At 38.4% G+C, this 12,433-nt stretch overlaps 1 long non-coding RNA gene across 1 annotated transcript in view; it reads left to right on the forward strand.

Annotated features, from left to right (window-relative positions):
• Window positions 1–329: 329 nt before the first annotated feature.
• LOC139828769 (uncharacterized) overlaps window positions 330–12,433 on the forward strand; it is a 53,983-nt gene continuing 41,879 nt past the window's right edge. Inside the window, exon 1 of the long non-coding RNA XR_011740703.1 lies at window positions 330–655. This is a non-coding gene — a long non-coding RNA (uncharacterized lncRNA). The remainder of the gene's footprint in view (window positions 656–12,433) is intronic.

A 12,433-nucleotide genomic window follows, 5' to 3' on the forward strand; every position in this document is an offset into this window, starting at 1 on the left:
CACAATTTATAGAAGTTATATTTGCTGGTCAAGATAAACGTGCCTGAGGAACTGCTTGCCAAACGTAAAACTGAGTAGGATTTTGGAAGCCTTGCTTTCTCCATTTTCTTCGGTACACTAACATGCCCTTTTCCTCCCACATCCTCAGGCGAACTTCTCTGAGGTAAAATACCTCCTAATTCCTATCGAAAGAAGACCTCGCCAGGCTAGCCGCGCTAAACCACCCAGCTCAGCTGTGGCGAATTAACCGCGTAACAGACACAGCTCGTATTTCTCATATTCTGAGGTGAAAAGGTGCAGCTACACCCGCGGAGAGCGGGCTGGAACCTTCCAGAAGGGCGGGGAGCGGCACAAAGCAGCCGGGGCTGTGCGCGGTACTGCTGTGAGAGCCGTGAGAGACACGGACACAGCCCAAGTTCTGAGGAAAACGTTAGTCAGGTGTGTGTTGTCTGAAATAATTGACGGGAAAAAAAACGGGTTATAACGGGGAAAACACTCACCTCAGGTCTGTGGGCGTGAGAGGAAAGACTTCTTCCATCGCTTGCTGTTTGCAGTGTTTCCCCAGTGCCAAATCCAGAGGTAATTTCCTGGAGGCAGGCTCGGCAAGCAGAACGTTCCCTTGTGCCCGATATGCAGTTTCAACTATTTGTTTGAGGTAAAACTCTTTGTTGGCCCTTTCAGTCGTTTGTTTCTTGGTGGCTGATTTTCTGCAAACTCGCTCCTCTCCAGCTTGGCCGGGTGGGGTCTCCTCCCCATGGCGGCCTGGGGGCGGGAAAGAAGGGACAGAGGAGAACAGCTTCGGGTTTTATCTTCTTGCTTTGGCTTTTAAAGGTATGTGTTGTGCATCAAAGATAACAAGGAGTTGGCCATGTGTTCCCATTCAATGGTCCCCTCTGGCGCTCCGTTATCAGGTCATTGACTGCAATTACACCAATTAACCTAGGGAATGTGGGGAAGGGGACTGACTGAAGGGTTGGTGGTTTTGTTGTTAATACCGAAGCCGTGATGTGCGAACTCCAGTAGTCTTTAATAGTTGTTTTCTTCTATGTTCTTGGGATTTAACAATCTTGAAGTATAGCAGCTTTGAGCAACCTTGCTGTATGAGAGACAAACCGTGGATCATAAATGAAATATGAAATATGCCCTTGGAAAAGGCTTCTGAGGGCAACCTCTTTTGCTGTAGCCTTTATTAAACATAACTTGTGTAGCCCGTGCCCTGGGTATATCAAGGCATTCCTGCAGTGCACGCTTTCACTTTATGATGCTTAGGAAAAATATGTGAGGGGGAGGTTTCCCAAATCCTTTCTGGCAGGGGGGCAGTTCCCATCTGTTTTTCTGTGCCCCTTCCCAGCTGCTGTTGCAGACAAGGGGCAAGTCCAGTGCCCGCTGCAGGCGCTGGGAACACTGGAGTGTGGCTGGTTCCTCATGTGGGTGTTTGGTTTACCAGCCCAGAAAGGTAGAAGTCTAAATTAGGAATAGAAGGGGAATAGCTATAAAACTTTTTACAAACGGTAAGACTTGGCCGTGTTGAAGCTGTCAGGTTTTAGCATAGCTGTACAGTTAGCATGGAAAGCACAGTTAACACAAGTCAGTCTATCTGATAGCAAAGCACGTTTGTGGGGTTTTTTGTTCGGTTGATTTGGTTTGTTTTTTGGTTTTTTTTTTTTTGGTGCCGATCTGATCACTGTTGTACAAAATCAGCAATGCAGGCTCCCTCTGGTGGCTGATTTCCATAAACGACAGGTTTTTTCCTTCAAAAAAGAGTTAAGTGTAGTCCAACTGATTTTAGTCAGCCTGATGAGGTAGAACCTGTATTTGAGAACACGTAGGTTTAGGAAGGTGCAGTTTTCTATAAGCACGGATCAAGTAAATGCTTTTACTATGAGTAATTTTACGGACACGGGAATTATACAGGGTTTATTTTTTTGCTATGTAAATTGTGAAAGCATACAAAAATGTTCAGTTTTTAATTTAAAGGCTTCAAAATAAGTATATTAATTACAAAATAACAATATTTTTAAGAGGCTGGATTTTAATTCCATCCCTGCTGTTTAGAATTTGGAAAATTACCATCCTTGTAATTATCTCAAAGTAGCTATTCTCTTATGGAGATATAGGAATAAAATGAGGCTTAGAATGAAAAAAACATTTTTAAAACAAACAAAAAGCATAAATACTTGCAAAAGCTGATCGTGGACAAGCATCCATGTTGAGCATGTCTTGTAGCTCAACAAGAACTCTAAATTAAACCAAACCAAACTTCACCTCCCCCCTACAAAAACAAATAAAGAAACCCCACCAAAACCCAGACGATTGTATAACTAACATGATTAGACAGCTTCTAGCAGTTGTGCTGGGCTGTTCAGCCTTAATCCCATGGGACATACCAAAGACCTACCAGATTTTGACTTAAGTAGTTAAAATTTCATAAATGGCTAAATATAGCCTCCTTAGTTAGGAAATGCTATTTGTTTTAAAACCGTCTAGCAGGTCAGAAGCAAGCATTTAGTTGAAATGGGTAACTTAAGCACATTAAAGGACTTGTCCCTGAGTCTTTGTAGGGCATTTCCTAGTTCTGAGGTAACCGTTTATGAAGGTTAAGCCCTTATTCAGTCTAATATTTCATAGCATTACACACCGTTAGAAGTTATTTGGGGGTTGTTTCTCTGCTTCTTGTCCCCTCTCCCTTAAAATGTGTTGGAATTGTCAGAATATTATTAAAGCAAGTTGTGCCTTTAAGAAATGTTCTTCTGTCAGTTTGGTTTATATTTTAGGCCAATGTCTCTAGAATCCTTACCTAACCTTCACCATTCTAGAGAAAGATGGGGGGGGAGTGGTTGCTAGGATACTTGCAAAAAGGCAAATTAGCTGCACTAGAAATAAAACAAAAGGATTAAAGATTTCTAACCTTTTGAGCTAAACATCTGGTTTCAACAACTGCCAAAATTTTGTGGTTCTTCTCTGTGAGACAAAAAAATGCAAAATATTAATAACCCCAATTTCACAGGCATATGGTATTTTAAAGCATTGCCCTAGTGAATCAAGATATGCCAAACTGTATGGGAAGTTTCTCTTGCTGTTTTCAGAAGATTTGATCGTTGTTTGTTAGTCTTTTGATATTTCTATATCCATGTTTGGATGTGGAGCTTCCGAGTTCTAGGTCTTCAATAAAACAGTTAGCTCCCAGTTCATGAACACTTACCATTTTGTTTTCAGTGCTCTCGTCTAGTTCCAATCTTGTGATGTTTTTGCTGCCACATAAACATTAAATAGAGAAAGCAGGTCCTCCTCACACACGCATGCAGCCCCTTCCTGCAGCTCAAGGTGAACAAACAAAATCTCTGGGTAAATGGTGGGCAGAAGGCACAGATGGGGTTCGAACAAATCTAAATCCCTGAAAACAAGTAGAATCTCAGGCTTCAGTGGAAGATTTCCTTTTTGACAGTGCTGTTTAATTCTCGGTTTACATCATTCCAGTTCTACTGAGCTTTTCTCTATTTATAGCTTTGACAGCAAAAATTCAACAAGACAAAGCTGACAATCTAGATGCTTTTTCTTCACTAAAACATGCATTGTCTTGATGCAAACTCTGACAAGAAATCATTCTTTGAACATTTTTCTGCCTTTTCAGTAAAATCCGTGCTTCTTTCAGGAAAATATATTTTTATGTATTCAAATCCATTGCAACAGAAAGCTCTCTGTAATTGTCACTACTACGCATTAACTCTGCTGTAGAGCAAGTACTCATAGAAGACTATTAGAATTACTAAAGCATATAATTCTTAGGGCTCCCTATTCCACTGAGCTGGATTCATGTAAAGAATGAAGGCATCATTACTTTGTATAGTGATCTACTCTCATCTTGCCCCTAAAAGCCACATGCAATCATGCTTTGTAGTCTAGCAAGTACATCTGCCATTAATGGCCCTTTCTTCTTTCCTGTTTACCCTGAATAATGTCTGCAACATAGCCCTTGCCCTCACTACATGCGTGAGACATTTTCTGGAACATAGGACAGCTTGGGCATTTTCTGTGTTTAGGTGCAGAGAGAGGTGACTACACAAAATTTACTCCAAAGATGATAGTGGTCAGCAAGAGGAAACAGAAGACAGAGTAATGTCAAGCTTTAGCAAGTTAATATTTTTCATGAAAATGTAGCAGGAAAAGCTCCTTGCTGTCAAGTCACAGACAGGATGAATTGCTGGCCTCAGTGCATGGTTAAAGAGAGATGAATGCATGCCAGCTGTCTACACGGCAGATGCTATATCATAAAATGCACCTGTTTTTTTCACATTGTCAAAACTTGTCAGGATTCACTTTTCCTAAATAGCTAGGGATAACTCTAAAAACTGGAAGGGAAGAAGAATACTGACAGTTCCATAATCAATTCCCGTGACTATGTACTCTTCCATTCTGATGTCTGATACCACTAAGAATTTGTTTTGCATGTTCTGCACCTGTCCTGATGCTGCATAAGTCAAAGAGGAAAGATTAGGGGTTCCTTACTTACAGAAGTAATTGGAGATTATTGTTATTATTAGACTGCTCTGGCTTGACTATTTACTTTCTCCAGCTGAGTCAGAACAAAATATTTCACATATAAAAGATGTATACCAGGCCCCTTCCCTGATATATCTATTTTCTTATTTAGCCCTTTGACTCTTTTGCAGCCATATATTTTTCTTTCTCTTCTGCTTGCAGTTATGTGAGTTGCAAGGTTTGGTTATTTTTATCAAAAAAACCCCAAAACATGATCATGTCTGCATAAATGGAACTGGGCTATTCAGAATCTGAGATGGCACATTGGTAAGAATCCAAATGCAGCTGCATAAAGACAGGGAACAACAAATTGGAACGGAAGCACACTTGAATAATTATAAACATGCCAAATCAGGGAATGTAAATCTGTGTTTAAAAAAAAAAAAAAGAATAAAATTAAGAATTAACTACTGTGGTCTAACAGGTAGGTAATTTTATAGTAACTCCAGAAAACCAGTGTCAGGGCACTACAAGGGGCTCACTGCACCCTAAGGGTTGGGAAGAAAACCATGCCCCATGTGGAAGGAGGGTCAGCAGCCTGTCCCACAGTACCTAAGCAAAGCAGGCAGTGGGACCCAGAGATGGTAGTCAGGGTCACCCAGAAGCCAGATCTTCAGACAAGTCCAAGGTGATGAAGTGTGTTCAGGATCAGAGCAGGAGCACAAGTTCCCAAGTCAGGGTCAGAATTAGATCTAATGATGGTAAGCAGGGTCAGACATAAGCAGTTATTACATCCATAGGTATTAGACAGGTTCTAGATCAAGCTGAGAAGTCAGTCTGCATGTCAGGGTTTAGACCTGCAGCATCCATGGCCAGGCATGACTACAGCATAGCTGGAGACAAACACCCCAACAGCGTAGCTCAGGGTGTGACTAAGTGCCAGGCCTGAGATTAAATGGAGTTCCTGGGCCCATGGACAGGGGCTGTGACCAAGGGCCTCTGGTAAGCCTGGTTATGGCAGTTGAGGTGCACTCGAGCACTCAAACCAAATCTAAACGAGCTCTGGGTCGTTCTGTAATTTATATTATCTGTGAATGCTGAAGAAAAATAACCATACTTGGGCACTAGGAATACTGCAGCGTTGATCATCCAAATGCTAGTGAAAAAATGGGACTAAAACTTGGCTGACAGTACAATTTCAGTATACCAGATGTTGTGGACATGACCCTATTTTAACAATGTGGAATTGGAGATAACAGAGGTTAAAATAAATCAAACCTATATGGATTTACACACTCTCAGATGAATGACACTTCCATCAGAACAGAATCAGGTATTCTAGCTCCTGCACAATCTAAACTTGAATTTCAGAACTAGCAGAAGCTTTCCAGAATTACTGAAATTACTCTGCTCTTTAGTCTGCTTGAACTTGTGGTTAATGCACATAGATTTATTTTTTTAAAAATAATCTTGACATAAAATCTCAATATATTTAACAAATAACACACTGTATGTCAGGAACTCAACAATCTTAGGAAAAATACTAAGGCTATTTAGAAACTATTATGGGTAAACCAAAAATTAATTACATTTTCTATTCTAAAATCCATTAAATACCTTTCTCTTAAGGAGGGTATATATGGTAATCTGTGCAAGATGCTGGTTCCTGAAATACTTTCACTATTTTTTTTTCTGTAGGGATAATATTTTCGTTTGGTATGCATTTTAGAAGGCATTAAATAGAGTACATATTCTTTACAGGGCAAATAGACTTTAAATATGCCAGACATTTTTTGGGTGTTATTAATAATTCAAGTCATTATAGTACTTGATTAAGCCTGTATGAATTTCAAATTATTTATTAGGTAATTGGAGTAGTTCTTCTTCAGAATATCTATTTCTGTCTTAGAATCATAAGATCCGAATGACTGGTGTATCTCTTGTTTAGTTAAAAAGGTTCAAAGACAGCAAATGAACTTGAATTAATTTAGCCTGATCTAAACATGTGATTCTTCACCTGGGGAACAGAGAAAACCTGAAAATATAGTAGGCATTACCACAGATAAACTTTTAGTAATAATTCATGTTTGATAGAAAAAATTTCAAAATTGGACATGGCTGAGGGTGATACGCTGTCATTACAGTGAAATCCAGCATAGTTATGTTATTCTGCATACAAATGTGAAATAAGATTTGGGAGGATCTAACAGTTCAGTTTGCAACCAGATAATGGATTTCAGTGTAAATGAGAAAACTAAGCCTCCTAGGAAACATGGGAACCTGTGGGTGTTTGGTGGTGGTGGTTGTTGTTTGTTGTGTTGTGGGGTTTTTTGTTTGGTTTGTGGTTGGTTTTTTGTTTGTTTGTTTTTTCTGCAGAAACTTCTTCAGTTTTTAATCACATTATAAATCTTATCCAAGCAGTGTTGTTAGCGAATGCATTGAATCGTAAGAGGGGTAGATTGCAGTTGGGCTGAATATGTATATTCAGAGGTATAGTCTTTCCCACTGATTATTTGCTGTGGTATTCTTATTTCCATATTTAACCATTGTCTTAATACCGATCTAATATAATAGTTAGCAGATCACTGCTTTCTATTACTTAAAAATGGCATGCAATGCAGATATTAAGACTCACTGAACTTGCAAACCATAGTCTTAAGAATTCTATGTAAACACTCATGAGAACTTTGATATGTTAATAAGTCAGGTGGTTGAAGTTCTGGTGGTTCACAGTTGAGTATAATAAAGTAATATCTAGATTTCTCTAAAGGAGTAGATACTTTTGTAGCCAGAAAACAGCATGAGCAGAAAATATGCATTAAACCATTTAAAAATAGGATACAGTGATACCACTGCTGTACACTATTCAAATACTTTTCTGCTGTAATCAGAATGAGATGCAAAGGAACAGTTTTGGTGATATTGTTGGAGGTTTCAGTGATTATTGACAGAAGATTTCTAAGAGATGCTAATAAAACATTTTCTCTAGATCAAGTAACGTGCTGACACAGTCTAGAGTCACAGTGAACAGGGGACTGCTTGCTGTGATTTTAGAATTTATATAATAATTTTTAAAAAATCTGATGCAAATTCTCTGGAAGAGTCAGGTATGATATTCTTACTGAGATGATACTTTTACCTCAGAACACAGCTAAGCTACTAAAAATAAAACCTCTGTAGAAACTGAGAAGTTAGTATTGATCTGCCCCCATAGTTTTTCATGTTTCCAGCAGGAACTAGTTTCATTTTTACCCTGTTTAGAAGCTGGCATTAGGACTTTACAGGCCTTTTTCAGACCTTCTTTGTAACACTGAACTGTTTTCAGGGATTTCTTCTTAAGGGATGACAACTTTTTTTTTTTTCTTCTATGGCCAAATAGCAGTTTTATGTACATTTTTCTTCTGAAACAGGAGGACTGTAGCATGTAAATGTACTCAAACTACCACCTTGCTGCCCTGTGTGTATTGCATAGCCTGTCTGCTTTGAAGAAAAATGAAATCTGCACACTGGGATGTCTGCTCAACCATTTTGTTGGTGTGGTTGCAACTTCTGAGGCTTCTTTGCCTTGTGCTCCTAATGCTGCTCCTGAATTCCCCTGTGAGGTTCATCTCTGGACGTGTTCCTGTGGTAAAGTGCTCCTTGCTAAAATATCATGCTTATGTGATGTTTCTTATCTCACTGTAAACACACAACAGCACTAGAATAAGGAGATTAATACCTTAACGTCTCTTCTAAGAGATGAAACTACACAAACAAAATATAAAATAAATACTTCAGCAGGACAGTGTGTAAGAATTGAATTTTTCATGGAGCTCGTTCCAAAGACTTTTAAAAAAATCCTTTTTCCTTTAACAACACATTTAACTTGTTCCTCCCCTCTGTATTTGTTGAAGATTTTGCATAATGAAGTGTTACTCTATAAACTTTGTCTATTTAAGAACCACCAAAAGTTTCTCTAGCATAGAGTTTCTGAGCAAAACCAAAAGACTAAGTGGCTGAATAACAACTTCAAAAAAAGGGGATATGGCCAGTTGCTGTGGAAGAAAAGTCCATTCAGTTGCCAGAGGACTTGGAGATGTTAAGACCACCCAGAAGGCAAGGAGCCTGCCAAACCAAAATCAAAAGTACACCATGCACCAAGGGCTGCAGTTTGCTTTGAGAACTCTCAGGACTACTGTGAATTCACTTTTCGTGCTTAAGTATTTTGAGCCACAAAGGAGACTCTGCATCTGAAATTTTATTTTATGATTATGTAATCCCATCTGTATGAAAAACTAATAGACAATAATAAGAGCAGAAGCAGAGATGAGGTGAGAAATGCCACCATTGTGAAACTTGGGCACTGAGAGTTTGCAGTTATTGTAATATCAAGGCGGCAGAGTTTTCCTACTCCAGTGTGCACTTACTGTACACAGCATACAACTGAAACAGAAGCAGGTGGAAGAAGAGGTAATAGTGAGAACAGAAGCAGCATTGTAGCAGAGCATGGTGATTACAGCATTACTAGTGTCATTCAGTAAAAGTTTTGAAAACTGCCACATGAACTCTACCCAGAGTTGAGAGGTTTTTGCACTTGTAATCCCTGAATTTCCAGCTATGTCATTACTCAATTTCAAATTCCCCTGAATTGGACACCAATTCAAACAAAGCAAAGCAAATTATGATTTTTTTCTAGTCCTTAGAGACATTTGTGTCCAGTGTCTGAAACCACCTGTAGTTTTACGTGTCAATAAATAGGAGAATAGCACTATCAGAAATGTTGCAAGATACATAGTAGTGGCAGTAGTGGCTGTTCCATGTTTGGGATTGTCTTCATAGTTCCCTTTCTGTTAAAATGAATTTTTAAATTGAGGAATATAAGAACATAGTTCACAGTTTCACTTTAAGATGTGATAATCTGATAAAACATTCAGTTATGTTTATAAATGAACATTCATGTTTAAGAAGTTTAATACTTTCCAGGTATAACTAAAGCAGCTGAATATTCTTTTTGAACACTTGATTAAAAAAGCCTCAAGGATCAAGCTATTATTTGAAAACTGAAAACATTTGATTCTTCAATAGGATGACTTATCTTATGCTGAGGCAAGACTTAAACTAACTGCAGATTACCCTAAAACTCATAGACAGAAGGCTATGACCATTCCACTAAACAAACTGCTGTGCTGTTTATTTTAGACAGTCTGTTTAATTTTCCTTTGCTTTCATTTTGATGTATTGAAGATCACAACCCTCCAATATGTGCAATTCAAGTTTTCATTGCTGATGACAATTGAAATTGGGAATAGTTTTGTACAATTATGAGTGTCAGTACAGATAGAACAGAAAAATGTAATTATCTAAGGAGCAAATCATTAAAGCTAGATAAGAAAAGAAACTGAAGCTTAGCAGCTTCATGAATGGCTTCATATTAATTGTTCATTCATTAACATTTTTATCAGTCCTTATGTATTTCGTGACCCTTGAGTATAACAATGGAGCTGTACCAGTTCAAGAAACTTGGAGCAACAGTAAGACTCTACTTTTTTTTTTTTTTTTCCTAATTTAATTGATACACGGCTATAATTCTATTCAGTTTTGCCCTTTGGACAATTAGTTTTATAGGACCACTGCAGATATTCACAGAAGGTGGCTGTTGCAAATTGCATGTAGCAGATCCATAAATATTGTAGGGAAGTATCTCAACCCATCATGGGTAGAAATTTTTTGAAAGCTGTTACAATTTCTATTTAAAGTTACAGGACTGTACAACTAGAGCAGTTTTGGTTTGGTTTACTTGTAGAAATGAACAGACAGAAAACAAAACAAATTTGCTCCTCATTGGAGAATGAAAAATTTAAAAACACCTGGTTTTGACCCTACATAGTTCATGTCAATAAAATATTTTGTGAGAAAGGGAAATAAGGAAATTAAGGGGACTGTGGTCTCACTTCATGGTGCTTATAGAGCTTCCCAAAGATAGTTGCAAATCCCTCTACCCAAGAGGACTTATACTGAATATTACATGTACATATATCTTGATCTTCAGGCTGGAGTCCATCCTGAAGAGAGAGGAAAAAAGGAAAAAAAAAAAAACAAAGGCGCTAGAAGTCATTCATTGACATTACTCTACTTTGTACAATCAAACGTACACTGCTTTTGGGACCAGAGAATAGGCAGATTTCACCTACCAGTTGAAAGTCCTACCAAAAAAGCTGGCAGAGCTTTCCGTATTTGCTTGTGGCCATGACAGTCTGAAGTATTTTATACAACATGAGACTGCTCCAGCAGAAAGAATTTCAGAGGTTTCTCCTCTCAACATCCACAAGCTGCTTCATAATAAGAAAAGGCGTGAGTTATAACACCTGCAGTGGGAGGCTGCAGTGGGATTTCAGTATCCACATTTGTGATGAGTGTGCTTATTCCTCTCTTACTTAGTAATTCTAGGATACGTTGCTTTTTGGTGGTGGAGGGAGTATATCCTCATTTATGCTTTTTTAGCTGAAATCTATTAGGAAATGTAAGTCTGGAAAGGGTATTGGAATAATTTTTTTTTTTTTTTTTTCCCCTACAAAAATCACCATTGTCCCCAAAACACTTCTTCTAGCTCCTTTTTTGATTTTTACTGTTGGGATGTCTTTAGCCATCGTTTTGGATTATGTTGGCGAGTACAGGGTATGCAAAGAGTTATGATGGTTCTTGACTTGTTTTCTAACACACAGTTAGCCGTCTTCTTCGTTCTTGTACTTTCAATAGAAATGGTGGAGCACTGATTGTGAATGAGACATAGCTTATTGAGACACCGCTCCATCTATCCAAACTATCTGTCATGCCTGCTTATAGAACAGAAAGAACTACATGAGATAGTAAATGAGGACAACTTTCAACTGGGTTGGTGGGTGTGATAAATCTAAGCCCATTTTCTTCCATTAATTTCACTTGAATGTATCCTTGGTGCAGCAATGTGCAAGACTGTTGGAGCAATATGGCTCATGAAATTGGGAATAAAATGTTGGACAAAAAAATGGAAGTGCTGCTTCTGTTAGGAATTCATGGCGCTCCCCAGTTTACACTGTAAACTTGCTGTGCTGTAAAGAATGGCAATGGTTGTAGGTTGTACTACCAAATGAGTACCCCCATGAAGCAAGTTCAGACATCTGATGAATTGTCACTGCACTGAGCCTTGTAACCATCTTGTAACTCCCTCCTTTGTGGGTATTATGTGATACCAAACTTTCCGGATTTTCTTTCTCAGCCTGTTCAATAGCCTTTGAATATGAAAGCCCTCGTGGTTAGGTTACTGGGGGCAGGAAGAAAGGCACAAGGAGTTTTTCCCAATTACTTCTGACATCTAGTTTAGCTATAAATCTCTGCATGTAGCTGGAGTGCATATACTTCTAAGCTCTAAGGAAGATCTAAGCAATAAAAAGTGCAAGAAAAAGGGTAATTATTTTTCAAGTAAAACAAAATCTTTTAGAGAGTTCCTTCTTAGTTTCCTTATTATGAGCAAAGCATATGGTATGGCAATGTTAAGAGTCATGAAAGACTGTAGTCCAGCAACACCAACGGTCATGCACCAGGGACAACAGAATTCTAACCTCTATCCTGTAGGTTTTTAAAAAATATATAGGTTTATACACAAATATATTAATATATATATATATAGGCTCCAGTTTGGCTATTTTTAAAGGACCATCAGAAACATCTACCTCAGTTTAGCACTGAAAAACAAGTGTGATTCAAGTGAGCTCCAACAGAGGTCTTATTCTTTAGGGAAATCAGATTGGGTATGGACTTGAATAAATTCAGATTTAAACTCCAGGAGCCTGTGGGAGTCTGTGAATGGCTCATCATGTATTCAAGACACACTGTTAGGTACAAATGCCAACCAACAGAGCTGCAGTACAGAGATCGGACTCTTTTTCAATCTTAAAGCTATGTTTTCTTTACTAAAATTATACTAAAAACAATCCTG

The sequence above is a fragment of the Patagioenas fasciata genome, chromosome 10, assembly GCF_037038585.1.
Source record: "Patagioenas fasciata isolate bPatFas1 chromosome 10, bPatFas1.hap1, whole genome shotgun sequence".
Classification (NCBI taxonomy): domain Eukaryota; kingdom Metazoa; phylum Chordata; class Aves; order Columbiformes; family Columbidae; genus Patagioenas; species Patagioenas fasciata.